Source organism: Leguminivora glycinivorella, chromosome 16 (genome assembly GCF_023078275.1).
Source record: "Leguminivora glycinivorella isolate SPB_JAAS2020 chromosome 16, LegGlyc_1.1, whole genome shotgun sequence".
Taxonomy (NCBI): domain Eukaryota; kingdom Metazoa; phylum Arthropoda; class Insecta; order Lepidoptera; family Tortricidae; genus Leguminivora; species Leguminivora glycinivorella.
Genome location: NC_062986.1, coordinates 2,537,479 through 2,558,400, shown reverse-complemented (window position 1 = coordinate 2,558,400; position 20,922 = coordinate 2,537,479).

The window sequence follows — 20,922 nt, the reverse complement described above, 5'->3', positions numbered from 1 at the left end:
CGAGCTCACTCCATCGTAGGCCACGACTTTGCCTTTGGCTAGTCTGTGGCCAAGAGTAAGCCCATTTATAAAAAAAAAAGACTGTACATGTCACATGACAGTGCGAGTTTATTTAATCTAAAAACCAATTTGGCAAAAGTCCGCGTCCTTCATTTATGTACGCGCCAGTTGACGGTACTGTCAGAATCCCAGGAACCCATAAATAACTCACATAAGTACGTTTGTTTTTAACCATAGTCTTTAATGCACTGATTTTTGTACTTAATGCAATTACACGTGTTGAATAAATAATCTAGGTCGCGCGAGTGCGCATATTTGCGTAAAGACATTGCTACAGTATATGCTATACCTACGCTGTACGATAGCTAGATCGTACATACTGCCACTTATAAAGCAAAACAACGAGAAGCAACCTAAGAGTATGCAAAATTATAAACGTTAAATAAATGAGTAAAAACCATATGTCAATTTAACAAAGAAATGCTATAAAAATAATAGTAGTGAACACTGTAAAAGAAGGTAGGTAAATGATTATGTTTCTTCATTTAAGTCCCTAAAGCTAACTTTTCGTCTCTGCTGCGGCGTCATTGGGATGTCTGAGAAGGACGTAGCTCGCTGAGGCGCCGTGCTCGTCGTCGCAGAAGCGGCCGCAGGGGTCAGTGATAGTACTGCTTGCAGTGGGGTGTCAGGTTGAGTAGGCGTCGACTTGCGTTTCAATTTGCAGATAGCAAGTATAATAGTTATGGTTGAAGTAATTCCCAATGCAATGTAGATTATGACGTAATGTGTGGTGTCATTTCTATCAAATGTGTCCAAATTTGCTTCTTTAATGGTCTTTAATTTCTGGCTTATGTCAAGAAATTCTTCGTTATGATCTTCTGTTAAAATAGGAACATCTTTCGGTAAGGATGGTCTTATTACGTCATTGATCGGTGATATTTTCGGAATTTCCATGTACAAGTCTTGCACAAACATTTGACTCTTGTAATCATGTTGTGAATGTATGACGAAGGATTTTCCTCTTATAGCGCACCCTGCAGGAATTGTGACCAAACCCGTGTCGATCAATGTCTCAGTGGACACGCCGTTATCACATATCACGCGTATTGGGTGCTCTTGGCAGTAGGAATACAGCCAGGTGTCTTGTGCATGTAATTTGATCCACCTGTCAGCGCATTTCTTGGCTGTCGCTTGGCAATAAGGTTTGTTATTGTTGTTTAATAGCAATTGCATGTCACAAATAGATTCACCGACTTTCATTGTGTATACAGGGTGATTTAAAGGACAGAACATTTTATCATTTTTGTGAGCGCTGCATGCGTGAATGTCAGTTTCTGTCATTGGAATTATGGTGTCTTTCTTGACGTTGATTGCAATGTATTTCGTTGCTGTTGAGATGTAAAGGGCGTTGTCTCCGTTTCTGCGTGGAAGGTCGATAATAGAGTCTAACTCGAACTGTTCACGGTTTAATAATGGTAGGCGTATCTCCATTATTAAGGTCTTTCGAGTCACTTTTACGTGGATATGGAGCAACCCGTACAGGTCTTCAGCGTTGTCAACTGGAATGGTGAGGTCATCCTGTATATGCCCCGATATCAGTTCTAACTGTTGTTGGAGTTGCATCGGGGGTAGTAAATGCACGTTTAATCGACCATGGTATATGTCAGTGACGGTGTCAACTAGGGTATCTTGAATTCTTCTTAAATTTGAGATGATGACATCCGCCGCTACCATAGACGAAAATAGCGAGAACGAGTTCAGTAAACGTAAACTCGTAGATTGTGCTTGATTCACATCTTCGATTAGATTATGGACGGTTTTTGCAATTGAGTCAAATTGATTTTTCATGATAATCTCGTTGCGTTTGAGAATATTGTTGTGAGCTTCAAGTATGGATGTCTGGTTTTTGTACAAGTTGAAAATGTAATCTTCTCGCTTCGTAATTGTGTCAATATCCTTTTCATATTTTTCTGCAAATCGATCATCAAGTACGCCAAATAAGGTATTAGCTAAATAGCCGACTCCATTGGCTAGACCTCTTCGTTGGCGGTTTGTGTTAGGGTGACTTGTCAGCAAATCGTTGTAGTGACGCAGTTCATTTAACTCGTGTTCGAATTGTGCAATAATTGGAGCACATGTGTAGTCATTGTTGCATTTTGTTTTTATAAGTTGAATGTACTTTTCGATTGAACATATGCTATCCCAATATGTCGTCATGTTGTAAAATGCGACCATCTTCCACTCGTCCTGTATGATCCTTATGTCTGCAATTTTGTCAAAATAAAGCGAGTTGTTGGTTTGTATCTTGTCAATATGGAGTGTCTGGGCGGTAGCCGGTAGCACACATGTCATGAATAACAGTAACATCGATGTTATAAAACATTGTTTATTGCCTCGTGCTCGTTTATGCGTTTTTGGTGGAACGGAGTTAGATTTCATGTCCGGTGCGGTGAATTCATCTAAAGTCGACAGCTCTCGCGGCGCTTTACGAGACTCCTTGTAGTCAGCTAGTGTCAATGGGTCCAACTTTTTAGCCATAAGGTGAACAAGAAGTGGGTCCCAAGTAGTTGTGTCTATGCCAAGGTTGTGTATGGCATGTACACATTCCATAGTAGTGTCATGCAGCTTTTTAATGTCATGAGAAGTTTGCTTGTGCAGTGTAGGTTGGTTTAAAAATATCTCTATCTGCCGGGTGAAGAGTAACTGATTATTGTTGTAGCGATGATACAGCAAGTCCCATGCAGTGAGATAGTTGTCAGCAGTCACACTGAGATGCTGAATGAGTCGTAGTGCCTCGCCTTTCAGCTTCCCCTTTAAATGTTGCATTTTTTGTGCTTTAGATAGCACAGGGTTGTCATGGATTGCAGTCTTATACAAATCTATAAATGTAGGCCATTGAGAGTAGTCACCGTAGAAGTTAGGTATCTCCATTTGCGGCGTTGACTTGTGTAAATGAGTTGCAGCAGAAATTTTCTGGTTTAGCGCCCTCTTTGTCAGTCGATACTTCTTTTCATACACAGAGTATCTTTCTTCGTAATCCTTATCCGATCCCTGGAGCAAGTTGTCAATTTTCAGATGCAAAGTGTCAATAGTGTCCCATCGAGTCTGAAGGTTACGAAGTTCATCCTCCATTTCCCATTTCTCAGATATCTTGTCAATGTCAATATAGCTCAAAATTCTTTGAAAAGCTCTGAAGTTAGTTTTCTGCTCACTAAAAAGTTCGTTAAGTTTGCTAGTTTGCTGCTGCTGTTGAGTATCTGTGGCCTTAGGAGTCGATGGCTCCCCAAAACGGTAATTTGAAAGCATCGTACGAATGTTGTCAGTACGAACCTGCATTTGCTGGTACACATTATCCACAAAATACTCCCCAGTTTGGTCAGGTGCGTCACGAAGCTTCAAGTTATTCTTCTCAAATTCTTCCCATAACGTGTCTACGGCGCCAATTCTCGTCCGTAAGTATTCTTCGGTTTTCCTGAAGTCAGAGTCTTTCTTGAAGTTCGTTTCCACTCGCTGAATAGCATCGATGATCTCCCTCTGACGTTGCAATATACGATCGTAATCATCCATGGCTCTTCAAGCAGGTATGATTTGTCAAATGTCAAAATGTCATAAAGTACCTTAAGTAGTACTATAAATGTCAATGTCAATAATGCAAGTGTCAATAGCAATAAAATGCCCAATGCAAAATGTCAAATTCAATAGCTTGTCACGGTTCCTTAGTAGGTATTCTTGAAATCCATTGTGCGACACCACGTAGCTACGAGGGGTGATCCAAAAGTAATGATAACTGAATACTTTTTGCATCGGATTAAAATAAATAGGTATGCCGTTACTGTCCACAAAGACTCCTTAGTAAATAAAAAAATAAAAATAAAAAATATGTATCTGTCAGAGAGTTGCATTTGTTTTTTCACGAGCAGTCGGAACAATATCGCAAAAATGGAGAAAACTGAGGTGAGAGCGGTTATTAAATACTTCTGTTTGAAAAAAATGTGTACTAAAGATATATACGCTGAATTAGTGGGAACACTGGGGAGTCCGCTCCGCCGTATTCTACAGTGGCACGCTGGTCAAAGGAGTTTAACTTGGGAAGAACATCCACTCAAGATGAACACCGCGAAGGCCGTCCATCTGTCGCCCTTACTGGAGAAAACGTAAAAAAATTAATGATCTCGTTTTAACAGATAGAAGGATGACTATCAGGCATCTAGTTGAGCTCACAGGCATCTCGTATGGCAGCATTCAAAGAATCTTAACTGATGAATTACATATGAAAAAAGTCTCCGCTCGTTGGGTGCCTAGAATGTTAACGGCTGAACAAAAGAAAATACGTTGTGAGATTTCGAAGTCTAATCTTGAAAAATTTCAAACTGATCCCGAAACATTTTTGCGTCGGTTTGTAACCATGGACGAGTCTTGGATCCATCATTTCGATCCTGAGACCAAACAGCAATCCATGACCTGGAAGCGAGCGTCGTCCCCTACACCGAAGAAATTCAAGGTAGCAAGCTCCGCTGGTAAGGTCATGGCTTCAGTGTTTTGGGATGCTGAGGGAGTCATAATGATCGAATACCTGGAAAAGGGAACCACTATTACGGGCTCCTACTACGCTGACCAAATACGCAGATTGAGAGAGGCAATCAAAGAAAAGCGGCGGGGTAAACTTCGAGCTGGCATCCTGTTTCACCAGGACAACGCACCGCCCCACAAGGCCGGTGTTGCGATGGCTGCCATCCGTGATTCAGGGTTCGAATTGCTGGAACACCCCCATATTCGCCAGACCTAGCCCCCAGCGACTTTTATCTCTTTCCACGGCTGAAGGAAGATCTTAGAGGCAACAAATTTTTGAATGATGGCGAGGTAATGGCCGCTGTGGAGGCATTTTTGGAGGGTCAAGAAAAATATTTTTTTTTTAAAGGAATTCGTAGTCTGGAGAAACGATGGTCCAAGTGTGTAGACTTGGAAGGAGATTACGTAGAAAAATAAATTATTTTATTAAACATTTTATGTGTCTTTCATACTGATTATCATTACTTTTGGATCACCCCTCGTAGATCGTACAATTTAATTTATTAATACGATGCCCGTTCGGGAAGCAAATTGTTTCAAAAACTGCTCCGGCCATTACTGCTGAGATGTATTCGGTAAATAGCGGAATTAAGCGGGGATCCTGCCAAGATACTTAGCCCCGTGTTAAGGGGAGTGCTACTCTCTTAAAAGCTGTGAACTCTTTAACTATAACTTTGATGACCGGTCTGGCGCAGGCGGTCACCCTGCCTGCTACGCCGCGGTCCCGGGTTCGAATCCCGGTAAGGGCATTTATTTGTGTAAGTCGTATTTTTTTTTTTTAATACTACGTCGGTGGCAAACAAGCATACGGCCCGCCTGATGTAAAGCGGTCACCGTAACCTATGGACGCATGCAACTCAAATAGTGTCACATGCGCGTTGCCACCCCATTAGAAACTTGTACACTCCCTTTTGCTGTGTTAAGTACGTAAACTAGGATCCATCGATTATTTGTGTAAGTATTTATATATTATATAATTATATCGTTGTCTGAGTACCCACAACACAAGCCTTCTTGAGCTTACCGTGGGCCTCAGTCAATCTGTGTAAGAATGTCCTATAATATTTATTTATTTAACCACCGGCCAAGAGCGTGTCGGGCCACGCTCAGTGTAGGGTTCCGTAGTTTCCCGTATTTTTCTCAAAAACTATTCAACCTATCAAGTTCAAAATAATTTTCCTATAAGTAGAAAGTCTTTATAAACTACTTTTAACTTTACTTTTAACTTCTGATTAGCGGAAACGTCTGCAATCGATGCCACTAAGGCTTAGAATAAATTTAAAAGTGGAAAATGTCTGCCTTGGGTGAAGTTCTATTTTTGTGATTTTTTCATATTTTTTTAAATTTATGGTTCAAAAGTTAGAGGGGGGGAAGGACACATTCTTTTTTACTTTTGGAGCGATTATGTCCGAAAATATTAACAATATCAAAAAATGGTTTTCGTAAACCCATTTTTTGTATTCAACAATATATCAAAAATGAAAAAAAAAAAAAAAACACTCCCCACTTTATCGTCGTCCAAACCGCATCCGGTTATGGCGACTCCTTGTTAGTTAGCTGTGTTATATGTGTAATATGTGTAATTCCATTAACTTTAAGTGAAGATTCTTAAGTTCAAATACAATTAATTTCTCTAACGCCGTGTCTTGCGTGGGCGACGGTCGCGCGACCGTCGCCGTCGCGTCTCATACTTCCATATCGATAAGGTTTGATTTCGTATGCGTCGCATCGCCGTGGCACGACCATCGCGCGACCGTTGCCTACGCAAGTCACGGCGTAAGAAACTAGCCTCGTAACTCTGACGGTTATTGAATTATTAAAAAAAAAATACTGAACTCGTGTTTGGCATCCCTTACCACTTCCTAATGTTATTTGTTTTGACATGTGCCGTCAAACACTTGACAATGACTTTAATGTTATTATTAAGATCCTCTCACAATAATTAATCCATTTATTACATGTATGGAAACGAAAAATATTTTTTTTTTTAATTTAACGGAAAACAAAAACAACACGGTGTATATCGTTGTGTGAATACCCACAATACAAGCCTTTTTGAGCTTGGGACTCAGTTAATCTGTCTATGAAATCCTATAATATTTATTCATTTATTATTTACTATAAGCTTACCCTTAACCCCTATCATAGAGTACATGTAAAGATAAACAATAACCGTAATAGTTTAACAACTTGACCGCGGCGTTGTTTGCAGCACGGTTAATCACAACGCTCCCTTTTCGTTACCCCCTCCCCCCTCACCCCTTTGCCACGACCATAATATGGTATTATTATATATAATTATATATTATATTATAATATACCTATATGTGAAGCTGTAAAATAAAAGTACGTAGTATAGGAAAATTTGAGGTTTCATTATGTTTATAGTATTTTATACGTGATATACTCGTATGTACAGAGATTTTCAGTTGAGTATCGTGTTTAGGCCACGAAGCTTGCTGAGTGGCCTTAATAGTACGGCAGGAGAGTTTAAGGTACATCGGGGCAAATCTCGACTGGGGGGCAATTGTAACTAGTCCATTTATTCCATTTATTACACTATGATATTGAGTTCTACATGTATCCAGTAACACGCCTACCATATATAACTGCGGACACTATTTAATAATGCAAACATTGTAAAACATGGATAAAATGGACTAGCTACATATTTGCTTAATCTATTTAGTTCATAAAAAACTCATGTTCTCAATTTTCTGTTTCTAATTCTGCGCGAATAATAAGTAATTCAAACTAATCTGCGCACTTTAAAATAAAGCATTTCCTTAAATACACCTGAACAAAACTAACTAAGGAATAACAAATGTATGAAAACAAGAAAAACAGAGATTAAGTTTTTGCGAAAAGGTTGGTGTTTCGGTATATACAGATGCTATTCTGTTTTGCCTTCCGCTGGCGAGCTTTGGACTCTTATGGCACACTTCGGACACTGGCGATCAAATATATGAAAGAGGCGCGTTCCTAACACACAGTCTAAGCTCGTGTAATTGAACGCGTACTATGCTTGTATACGCGAAATATGACAGGTCGACTGTTCGCGTTTTCGACAGGCGGTAACTGTGAGGTAACCGAGATGGGGTGGCCATACTGTACAATAATACTCTTTATTATATATTATATTGTTCTTACGGCGTGGCTTGCGTGGATGACAGGCGTGCGACTGCGATGCAATGAGACGCGGAGCGATGAAATCAAACCTTCAATCTCTTTGGAAGTGTTTTAGGTGGGCGAAGTCGATGAACTTTAATATGGATGTTAGGCGATGCGATGCCACGCGAAGGCAGCGATCGTCGTCTACACAAGCCTTGCACAGTGTAATAAAGAGTACTATCGTACAGTATGGCCACTCCCGCTCCCCGCTGAAAGTGCCGCCTGCCCCCTCTCGGTTACCTCACAGTTACCGCCTGTCAAAAATGCGAACAGTCGACCTGTCATATTTCACCCATACAAGCATAGTTCGCGTTCACCCACACGAGCTTAGACTGTGTGCTAGGAACGCGCCTCTACTAACTATACTAACTTAGTAACTTCTGTAACTAACTGTTTTTGTCTTTGAGACAAAAGTTCGTTTGCAATGGGAATAAAACTGTAGGGTACAGGAAAATTCTTTGTTGGTACTCGCCCGGCGCTGTTTACTAATTAATGTTGCCCGCATGCTAGCGCTGGGGTGACCATGCTTTTGGATATAGCAGAGACGTTTTAATTTATAAAGTATGTACATATTCATGTATAATTCATTCAATACTCAGTAATACTAACATGATAGGACAAATTTGCAGTAAATTACCTACTGCGTTACAGACACAACAATCTAATCCGAAATGGTATCTGCCTATTTTCAAAAATATACTCACACCTGTGTAGGTAGAGCACATGAAACCGCTCAAGATTCGGAATAAGGAATACCCTTATTCCGAATCTTGAGCGGTTTCATGTGCTCTACCTACACTTGAAACCGCTCAAGATTCGGATCCACTATTTAAAATTTGGTATTCGAAAAAAAAAGACTGAATTTTGATATACCTATTTTGACATCGCCACTTGCTAGTCCATCACCTACTTGTACGAGAACCGTGGGAAGAAAGAGGGTGGTGAAATTCTTAGTCAGTCCCCACATGGATACATATAAATAAATAAATATTATAGGACATTCTTACATTGATTGACTGAGCCCCACGGTAAACTCAAGAAGGCTTGTATTGTGGGTACTCAGACATTATATAACGTACTCAGACAATATATATAATATACCAATACTGTATAAATAAATAAATATCGGGGACACCTTACACAGATCAACTTAGCCCCAAACTCAAAGCTTGTACGATATAGGTGCTAAGCGACGATATACATACTTAAATAGATAAATACATACTTATATACATAGAAAACATCCAAGACTCAGGAAAAAATATCTGTGCTCATCAGACAAATAAATGCCCTTACCGGGATTCGGACCCAGGACCGCGGATTAGCAGGCAGGGTCACTAGCGACTAATCCAGACCGGTCGTCGAATAAATTATTGTTCATCACTAAATTATAACAGGGTATTCTCGGTTACGACTTTTCGTGAAATCATAATTAACGTTCGAACAATGGCTAAAAGTACTTGTTAAATTCACTGACGGTTAATCCATAAATGCGATGCAGAATGAAGAATTAAGTATGCAAAATGATTTTCCAAAGACAACGTAAAAACTTTAAAATGTGCAGTGCAAAATTGAGTGGCTGGCCGACATGAGCAAAAATATGTAGATTTAATAAAAACCCCGACATGCTTCGATAAAGGCTTTACAGACGGTGATTTTATTTCGCTTTTTATCGGTACGGATTTTTATTAAGTCTCCGTGGTGAGGGTTTTATTTAAAAATGGGGATTAACGATGATGAGGATATTTCGAGCTGGGCAATGGATCGTGATTTTGTAAGTGCTCCGGAAATATGGATGTGAATAAATTTAAATCAAAGCTTCTGTAGTGGATTAAAAAAAAAATATTTTAGCTTTATGTAGATGCTCTATCACTGGTACTTATACTAAAAGACTAGCTTCCCCCTGTGATCTCGTTCAGAGTTAAAATATGTCCAAACAAAATTGAATTTGATTAGATACCGCTATTGTAAAACTAATTAGCACGTAAGGTTTAACTGTCAGTGTTAATTTTATGCAATAAATTGAATAAATTGAAAAAACGTTTTATAATGGGGGTTTCACAAATAGTTTACCTTTCTAATAGTAGTAAAACTTTACAAATAAAACTTACCAATAATTATATATTTATATAAATAAGTTTTAGCCTATTTAACTTCTTACACTGATTTAGTATTAAAATCGGTATTAAATATTTTTTTAATTATTTTTCCAAGAGTCAGAAAACCATTGTCTATCACATATATTAATATCTCGTTAAAAGAAAAAAAACATGCATTTAAGGGTTAATAATGGCGAGTGTCCTAATTATTCATGTCACCATGGTCACCCTAGCCGCCGCTCCTTTTTATACGTAATGACTTGATGCGTTTCGGATTGGAATTAAATCTCGCTCCATTAGGGTTGTGGCTGTGTTATTAAACCATCGATCTAAACTACCTAGATGCACCATCCTGGCTTAGAATGTGTCCGCAGCAAATTGTGCTTGAAAATGTTCTAAGCACAATTGGGCGGTCAGTAGCGCTTCATCCGCCGTGTCGGCAACATGCCTAAGTGCTCCGTAAAAAAGTGCAAAAATAACACCTTATATACGTTAAAAAAGGATGACGTATCGTATTTCCGGTAAGTAATTGTTAATAATTTTATAATGTTATGCATTTGTGGCCAAAATGGCTTCCTAACTTACTAAAAACATTTATTTTCTAGAATAATTAAAGTAAATTCCTTGATTTGGTCTTACGCAGTTTGTCTCTTTCTCTCGCGCTATACTAGTAATGAGCGGACGGCGACAAAAGATGGATGAAGTGGAACATAGTTAAAAATGGAATGATGGAGTCGCTAATTTATATTTTTTGTAAAAGAAGCCTATTTCATATTATTAGTGTATGTATTTATTTATTATTATGGATCAATAAGTCTGAAATAAATGATTTCAATTCAATAATATTAATACATATCTTATAAATTACTTTAATTATAAAAAGAAACAACCCGGGAATAGCAAATTCGTTTTTAAGTAATAAAAAAGGTTTTTATTCCAGATTCCCAAAACAAGACGTTGAAAGGGAAAAATGGCGCAAGATTATAGTTGAGGAGCGGAGAGAAGATTTACCCACACAAAGCTTTGAAAGAAATTACGTAGAATAATAAATTAATGTCATCATTCAATTCTTCTTTGTTTTTATAGCTACTTAATTCATATTCTCCAAGTGCACCATCCCTCACACACACCACATACAATCCCTCAACTGTTTACCTTCACATAATCGCTACACATACACTCACTACACGCACACACACACATATGTTATATAAGCCGCGGTCCTGGGTTCGAATCCCGGTAAGGGCATTTATTTGTGTGATGAGCACAGATATTTGTTCCTGAGTCATGGATGTATCCTATGTATATAAGTATGTATTTATCTATTTAAGTATGTATATCGTCGTTTAGTACCCATAGTACAAGCTTTGCTTAGTTTGGGGCTAAGTTGATCTGTGTAAGGTGTCCCTAATATCTATTTATTTATTTATAAACATACATACACACACACACACACACACACACACACACACACACACACACACACACACACACACACACACACACACACACACACACACATATATATATTTTTTTTTAAACAGTTTTTCGCAAAAATACCGCAAATTTCCTCATTCTCGCCTTTCATCTCATAGCGCGACTCCCATGATGCCTCTGTCCATCCTCGTTCCCAATTTAAAAATGGCGTTTAGATTGTTGCAGCGCGAACGAAATTAAACTTATGTTGGTTGCAATAAGACGTAGATTTGTTTAAAAATATGCACACCTGCGATCTGCGGTCATAAAATTTTATGGCTTTCGCGATGATCACATTCATTAATGTCATAACCGCCAATTGCTTGCATTTGAAATTGAACTCTAAGTACTAAGAAATAACGTTGTTTTTGTAAAAAAATTAAAGTAGTTTTTACTACATTGCGAAGTTTTCGTTTGTCAACTAGACGCACACATTTGCAACTAAGCGATCGGACACTTTTGAGTGTCGAATTTGTAGGCGATAGTGTATCTAGGGAAGTTTAAATCGATGTATTAAACATAAGTCAGGTGCCAGTTCGTTTAAAAATGAAGTAACCCCTTTGAATAAAAGAAAAAAGTAAACTATCTACATACCCTAAGTACTCCTTACCTACCATAAGGGTGCTTTCAAGAAAAACGTCAAAATAATGTAAAATTGATAGTCTTAGTCGGTGAAATACTACACTTTCCGTTATCTAATAGACATATGTAATTCAAGTTTTAATTAGATCATCTTATTATCTTGATTCTTATCAGATGGGATTTATGAAAACTACCTTAATAATTAATTATGAATTTTTCTCTGATGCACGTTTAGGAAAACCCGCGTATAGCGCTGAATTAGTCGATCTTATTTATAAATCTGAAAAATTTTGAATACTGTAACAGGTAAATAAGTAGTACGTATATTCTGTATAACAATCTTCTCAGACTACATTTTTATTATAAGGTTTTGGAAAAGAGTAAACGAGGCTAAGACGATTACATTTTTTTCAGAAATTACCTAAAATTAAGTGACAATTTCTCTGAAAATCTACATCACATCGAAGTTATTATCGTACAAAATTAATCTGCAACGTTTACTAAAATTGCTGTTATGCCTTATATATTTTCGGCATTTTTTGGAAAACGAGCCTTCACCGTCACAATTATTACCATTTCTGGACATTTTCTCATATTTTGTTAGACCAAGTAGAAAAAGTCCTATAATATATTGTATATTTGTAAACTACTCGCAAAGTCCTTTAATTTGATACTAAACACGGTATGATTAAGCGCTCAGTTGCAATTTCACTTTTTTTTCACATGAAAGGCACATCTCGGACACTGGTGATCAAATATATGAAAGAGGCGCGTTCCTAGCACACATTCTAAGACTCTCTTTAGCGCCTGTTGGTAAACAACATTTGATTGTGTTGCTTCTTTATTTTGTATTGTATTTTATCAAGTGTGTAATAAAGAATATTAAATTTGACTCTTGTAATGTAAATAATTACCCCTACATTTTTCTAACAGCAATTTTTTATATCCTAAAAACAAAATAAAATAAAAAATGAACCACAAAAACGATAAAAAATAGAAAAACTTGTCTGTTTTAAGCGACACCCGGGATATACATTGTATATACAATAGGGTGGAGCGTGGTTGTATGGAGAAAAATAAAAATTCGAAATTCATAACGGAATAGGTATCAAAAGTTGCGGAAAAATTTGCAGATTATATTTCTGGCATCAAATTTAAAATAAGGTACTACTTTTGGCCCTCTACCAGCCGTAAAAGCAAAAAACATAAGGTAAAATTAAGAAATAAATTAAATATGTCTGACGTCAATTTTTATTGTTTATTATTAATTAATATTATAAAAGAAGCTGTAATTAAGTGAATTTAACCATAATAATGTTTAAATTTATTAAAAAGTAGTAAATAATGATACTTCAAAATTTCATTTTTAACTCAATAATCACGTTATCATGCGAAATACGATAAACGAAGTAACACGTGCATTATATTTTTTTGGTTGTATTTTATATGAAAGGACATCTTTAGATATAAATTTAAAGTTTTGGGTTTTTGCATTTTTATTGATTTTTCCTATTTTTACATGATGACCAAAAGTGACATTTTAGGCGTTATTAGGCAATTTAGGCATACTTTGAAGCGATATAACTAAAATTTTTAGTTGGACTGATATGTTGTTTAATATCCTATGAGTTTATTTCGATTAATAGCTTTTCTGTCACATGCTAAGAATATTTTTTCAAGCACGAGATACATGTAAATAGGATTTTTTGGAAAATTCCAATTTTGCTATAAATTTAGGTCTCAAAAAAAAAAATGTTTAAAGTACAAAAAAAATAAATTAAAATCATTTCAGATACCGAAGGCTATGTTTAATATATAAATTTAATAAAAATATGAAAATAAAAAAATAAATTTTACAAAAAAGTATTAATATTTTTTTATTAAATCAATGGTAGAGGGCCAAAATTATATAGCTAGATTTTTTAAAATATTTTTCTCGTAATCTTCATAAAATTAGGCATTCTTTGAGTGATATTCAATTGCATATATCCAAAATTTTTAAATTCGCTCCACCCTAATATACAATCGTCAATTGTTTAAATAGAAAGAAAAATATGGTAACGATTCATCATCCTCCTTGCGTTATCCCGGCATTTGCTACGGCTCATGGGAGCCTGGGGTCCGCTTTGACAACTAATCCCAAGATTTGGCGTAGGCACTAGTTTTACGAAAGCGACTGCCATCTGACCTTCTTACCCGAAGGGTAACTAGGCCTTATTAGAATTAGTCCGGTTTCCTCACGATGTTTTCATTCACCGAAAAGCGACTGGCAAATATTAAATGACATTTCGCACATAAGTTTCGAAAAACTCATTGCTCGAGCCGGGGTTCGAAGCCGCGACGTCCGGATCGGAAGTCGCACGCTCTTACCGCTAGGCCACCAGAAAAATATGTAACGATTCACTTTTGAAATTTCATCCTGTATAAAATTCTATGTTACCATAAAAACTTCTATACAAAACATATTTATGTGCATTATATACATGATGTTTTGGATGACTGAATGCTTTTGGAATGGATTCTCGCCTCCATTAGGGCTGCGACTGTTATATTATTAATCACCCGCCGGGACGTGCAGTCTAGGATTTAAATTATTTACGACGGCGGTGAAAAATACTTGAAAAAAGCTAAAAAATACTAATGAAAATTGCCTTCTTTTCTAAATCTGTTGGATTTTTTATTTGTTTATCGATTATGTCCTCCACGCCGTGGCCAATTTGATTCAGTGTAGAATTACGTAGGTACATGTAATACTATTAGTAATACACCTGAATAAAATTATGATTTCGTGCCTTTTTGCGCTAAAAAATTCAATCATTATATTTTAGGCTAAAGCCAACATACCTATAAGTTTATATGTATGTTAGAGGGTCCTATTTTTTATTTATTTATTCACAAATAAGCTTACAGTAAACACCAAGCGCTAAAAAGTTAGGTTATTACACATATATAAGTCACTTTATACTATACAAAATTATACGTCAAAACATTAGAAACATATAACAATTACAACATTATAAACAAACAAACAAATAATAAATCAATAATAAGTTATGTCAAAAAAAATGGCAATGTACCATACAAATGACAGCGCATGGCGCAGTCAAATACGAGTGTTACTAGACTATACTCATTTTATGTTGTTTTTTTTTTTAGTATATAATATGATTCTGATACAGTAGACCACAATATGTTCGTAAAACTGCCTTCAAATTCACTTACATCTGTTTGTAATCTTAGCTTACAAACACTTACCAAAAGTTACTCTAAGGAGCGCTATTTTTCCACCAAGAACCGAAATAAACACGTTAAGCAAAAACAAACGATAGCGAAAACTAACTAGTACGACCATAAATTATGGCGGACGGTAATGGGAACAATAAAAAGCCTGTCCGTTCGTACTTTAATTTATATATAGCGCTTATTCCGTAATCTACGGATTCGAAGGAAAAGTGAGTTATGGCCAGTTTTAATGTTTTGTAATTGCTTTATAGTTTCTTTATGGGGGGAATAAAAGATTTAAGTACAGGTGAGTGGGGAGGAAAGTATATTTTAGTTTTTTGACGACTGGAACGCGTGAGAATGAAATAGTTATGAGGCGTTGTAGGTCATAAAGTAGTAATGAATATACTAAACAGTAACATTTTTGCATTTCTTGTCGTAGTATATTATACCTATGTTCATAATAACAAATTTTAAAAAAACCTATTAGAAGAATACGTCAGTCACCGTTAGGTGTGGTCTATCGAAATTTTTACTTATATGCTAAAAGCAATATTTACAATACAATACAATACAATACAAATGGTTTATTCGCAGTAATATGGTTACAAAATGGTCTTATATACTAGATAGTTCTACATATTACACCTTTCCAGGCGTGCGAATTTTAAACAGTCAAGAATTCAAAATTCTTTAACTACTTATACCTAACATGCAACTTACTAACTAATGTCTAATGTGTTAAGACATTTTAAACTTAGTTCTCGAAAACAATCATACATTCATCAAGCGGACACCAAATGAGCAAAAACCCATTAAAACCGGTATTCAAAGTGGCTAAAAGTGCAACATAACTCATCTTTTGTCTAATATTGCAAAAATGTGTCATGGTTGCGGGTAGCACTCTCGCGTCTTGGGGCGTTGCAGCCGACAGGCCTGTCCAAACTTTGCGCAAGTATGAACTAACCTGTATCCCGCTCTCCATCGCAAGGCATAGTCACCCTACGTTTTCGTCGCGCATCGAATACAACGCGTACTTTAGTCACCACGTTCCTTAATACTCTTTGTAGTGATGCGGTAATGTATACCGAAGTTAATAGTGTGGGGGTGAGTTTCCGCGTTTCTAGTGTAGGTCTATTTGCAGGTTTTGTAATAAATTGCCAAGTTCAGTTACTGTTAATATAATATGCCACCTCTGTTAACATGCACGGGTGTATCCAAATATTGGTGTACGTAAGTTGGAAGTTGAGCATTCATTAAGGTTTGTTGCGCCAGACATGTGTAAAGCCTCCATTATGAAAGGCTTTGCTAATATGTTGTTAAGAGGAAATATATAAACGTGGGCACGTATATGTATGTACGTGTGTGCAGTTTTGTAGTCGGGTTGATGTGTTTGTATAACTATTCATAATTATTTTTATGAACTTGCTATAGATGTATTAGGTGATTTTGCAGCGTGGTAAGATAATATGGTTTTCTACTGATGAAAAGTAGGCGGATATTGATTTCGTAAAATTTTTGTTAGGTATGTCGATTTATATTAAGATTCTGAGTTGTGTATAATCATTCGCCGGATATTTTATTAAAAGTGAACGTTAATATTATAAATAAAATATGTGATATTTTTTCTTACTATATCGTTTTTTTTTTGATAAACCTGGATATTTTTTTAAATGTGCCTTTGACTGTACTTTTAAAAGGTAAAATGTAATGTAGCAACCTTTTTCAGTAAAAGAGAAATCACACTTTACCTCCCACCGTTTACCCTATGCTGGGAGTTTTATGAGAGCATTTCCGCTGGACTACAGATATTTAAAGCCGGAAGACCGGAAACGGTGGAGGAGAGTGTCATACCAAGTACCTACTCGTAATACTGAAGTTAAAATATGAACAGAGGTATACTAGGAATATAATTATGTAGAAGTATAACAGTAAGCACTGAACACATTTATATCTTAATGTTAATCTTAACCGTTTTTTGAGCACACGTACCTAATAGTTCCCTTGACTCATCATCCTCCTTGCGTTATCCCGGCATTTGCCACGGCTCATGGGAGCCTGGGGTCCGCTTTGACAACTAATCCCAAGATTTGGCGCAGGCACTAGTTTTACGAAAGCGACTGCCATCTGACCTTCCAACCCGAAGGGTAACTAGACCTTATTGGAATTAGTCCGGTTTCCTCACGATGTTTTCCTTCACCGAAAAGCGACTGGCAAATATCAAATGACATTTCGCACATACGTGAAAAACTCATTGGTGCGAGCCGGGGTTCGAACCCGCGACCTCCAGAACGAAAGTCACACGCACTTACCGCTAGGCTACCAGCGCTTCAACTTCACTAGGAATATAATTATGTAGAGGTATAACAGTAAGCACTGAACACATTTATATCTTAATGTTAATCTTAACCGTTTTTTGAGCACACGTACCTAATAGTTCCCTTGACTGTAATTTAAATAATAGTTATTTGTTATAGAAGAGGGCAAACTTGTATTTTAACGCCGAGTGTGGTATTGGAAAACGAGCAAGGGCAAGGACTATATAGTTGAACCACGAGCGAAGCGAGTAGTTCGAGAATAGAATCCTGAACTTGCGAGTTTTTTAACACACGAGAAGTAAAATAAATTTGCATCCGAGTGTAACACAAAACTGCTTCCACAGTAGTTCCACAGGTGGTAAATCATCTTTATTACTAGATTCATCTACTTTTATCAATTTTAAAGCAGTTAATATTACTTTATTAAAGGTCAAATTACTTTACCCACTAGTGGATGAAATGTGTTTTTACCCGCTGGTATTGAAGGACAAAACACGTGTTTCCGAGCTAGTGAGGGGAAAAATATTTTATACCATGCACGAAATAAACTATCACATAATTATAAGAAAAAAATGACAGAAGTTATTTATAAATCCAATTTCTATTTAATAAGTCAGGTAGAAATATATAAAGTAACTGAGTTGACCGTGACATCACTCAATTCGATTTCATATTAATTCCATATTAGTAAGTTGTTCAAATATATTTTGACAGTTCTTAAAACGAAGCTGATTTGACTAGGAGGCAAGTAGCCTATTGTGGCCGTATTACAAAAATGTGTTAAAACGTTCTTTGACACGCAATTTCTCGAAAAAATGTTTTTTTTTTTTAGATGCGGCCGTTTAGCAGACATGACACGAAATAGTATTTTATGCAACAGGCGTTTAAAGGAGGTCAAAAATGACGAGTGGCGTTGGTAAGGAGTATTTTTTGACTCAGTTAAACACCGTTGGATACAATACTTTTTCTACGACCATGCACTTAGTTTTCTTGAATAAATTTCGTGAAATTCACACTGTTTCCTGTATTTTGACGCAAAGGTTTGCACTGTCAGCTCAGCTGCCCAAAGCCTTTCCACGCACGCGCGCAGTATCGTTATAACAATGCGTTGCCATGGTTACCAAGCCAAACAATGCGTTTTCAGTTTTTTCGATACTGTGCGCATGCGCTGAATGCCGGCGGACAATGGCTTTGAGGAATAGACTTTTATGTAGGGTTTTAAAGACCTATGCACGGCCCTGTAAATGACGATTGACGAATAACAGTTCGGGAGTAGTAAACCTACTTTTAATTATAAGGTTTATTTTTCAAAGGGATATAAGTATAAGTAAGATACGAGGTTGTTTCTACCGCCAGTAGCTAATAATCCTCATAGCTTACTCGCGTTTGGTGGGACCACTGCCTTCAATAAGGTTTATTTTTCAAAGGGATGTATAAGTAAGATACGAGGTTGAAGAAGATGGTGTGATGGATTGACAAAACTACTCTGGCGAATAAATAAGGTTCTTTACAATGGAACTCCATAAAAATATGTCGGCGGATATAATGGGGGCCGTAGTGGTTGTGGCGATGGGGTTCACGAATAACGGAACAAACTATTGTGATTTTCTCTCTATTTTTAACCCTCGACGCAAAAACGACGGAGTGCCTGTCTGTCTGTCTGTGTGTGTGTGTGTGTGTGTGTGTGTCTGTCTGTGTGTGTCTGTCTATGGCATCGTAGCTCCCGAACGGATGAACGAATTTAGATCTTTTTATGAACGCAACGATACAGAGAACGCCTAGAGTGTGGAGTTCAATATGAATATGAATGAGTTTTGTAATATGTTTCTGTTAAAAAGATATATTTAATTCTTATTAAAATTGTTGAATGCTGTTTGTACATCCCGAATATTAATGTGGGTAGTTTTTATTTGTCTTCATAGAGAAATAACCCTTGCTGACTTATAGAAATAAGTCCTTTTGAAAATACACTCTTCAATTACAATGTCTGCGACCTGTTTTGTGACAACAAACAAATAAAAAAAAAATGATGTCAAATATTTTCATTGGTAGAAGCTTCATTTTAATCCACCGATTCCGTATAAAGAATTTCTTATTTTTATTTGAATTTGCAATGTAGAAATATTCAAGATACGACCAAACTCACCAACATTCCTCCACCATTCCTCCAGAATTTTGAATTCAAAACTATTATCAGATAGTCAGATACCTACTAGGTATTTAGAACAGACATTATAATATTACACAATTACCTAATTTTATTAATACCTAGTGCTGAAGCTGATAATATTGTGTAATATTATAATGTCTGTTCTAAATCTTTGCTGTCTTTTGTATACTTTTTTTTAATTTTTTTTTAATGTATTATGTATATTTTTAAATGTTACCTGTTGTGCTTGTTTCACTTGATTGCCTCATCGGAAAATCAGCGCTGGAAGTCGGCAACATGCTGAGATGAGACCATTTCGTAGCACTCTTCTCTGTTACTTTTTTACTTTTGTTTGTGTGTCGTTAATTTTTGTATATATTATATTGTTATCGTTGTTAAGTTCTTACGAATAAAAATATTTCTATGCTATTCTAAATGAGTAAATACTTCAAAGAAATATTTTCGTCTCTACTCTCTTTATACCCCAAGAACTTCAAATCATCAAATTAACCCTAAGCCGCGTTTTTTCTTCTCTAAGAGTATCAAACGGAGCAATATCAATTTTGCACGAACACAACATAAAAAAAATCTATTGTATTCCTCACCAGTATTCACAATATTCCGATTCGTGAGCCCCAAAACCCCATAGCTTCAAAGGCTATGGCGCGTTAAAGGAAAAATGGAGAAATTTTGCTTTTTCTATGATTTGTGAATTGAATTATATCGTACCGGACGATTTGCTCGGGATTCCGCTTTTTTATTGCCTTCCGACATATTTCTCGTCAATGGATCTAAGTTTTCAATAGACATGACAGTTTCTGAGACTTCTGAAGGAGTTGTTGCTTTGACAGTTTATCTTGTTGAATAAAAATACGTTAGAGGAAACCCTATTTCAATTTACAATAGGCATGACGACTACATAAAAAAATGGCATTCTGTTTAGTTCGTCAGTTAGATCGTCCAAAAATACTGAACACATATTTTTAGCTTTTTCTAATTAATGAAAAAATACAAAGATATAGAACATCAAAGTTCCGGAGTGGGGGCTTGTGACGTTACTTCTAAGTAAAAATTGTACCTAGGCGTGGGACTTCCGGTACGGGCGCCATCTTAGCGGTATCGTGTCGTGAATAATTTTTCCTTCTTTTGCTCATTAATGTTGTTTAAAGTGTAATATCGATAGCTTATTATGCAGTAAACTAATGTTATAGTGAGAAGCTGATGAAGAATTAATCTCGAAACGCGTTTAGCCTCTTTTTTGTCGTCAACGGCCGATAATCCACGTGCCCTTGTAAAATCTAGCTATCAATTTACAAGTGCCAACTACCGAACACTG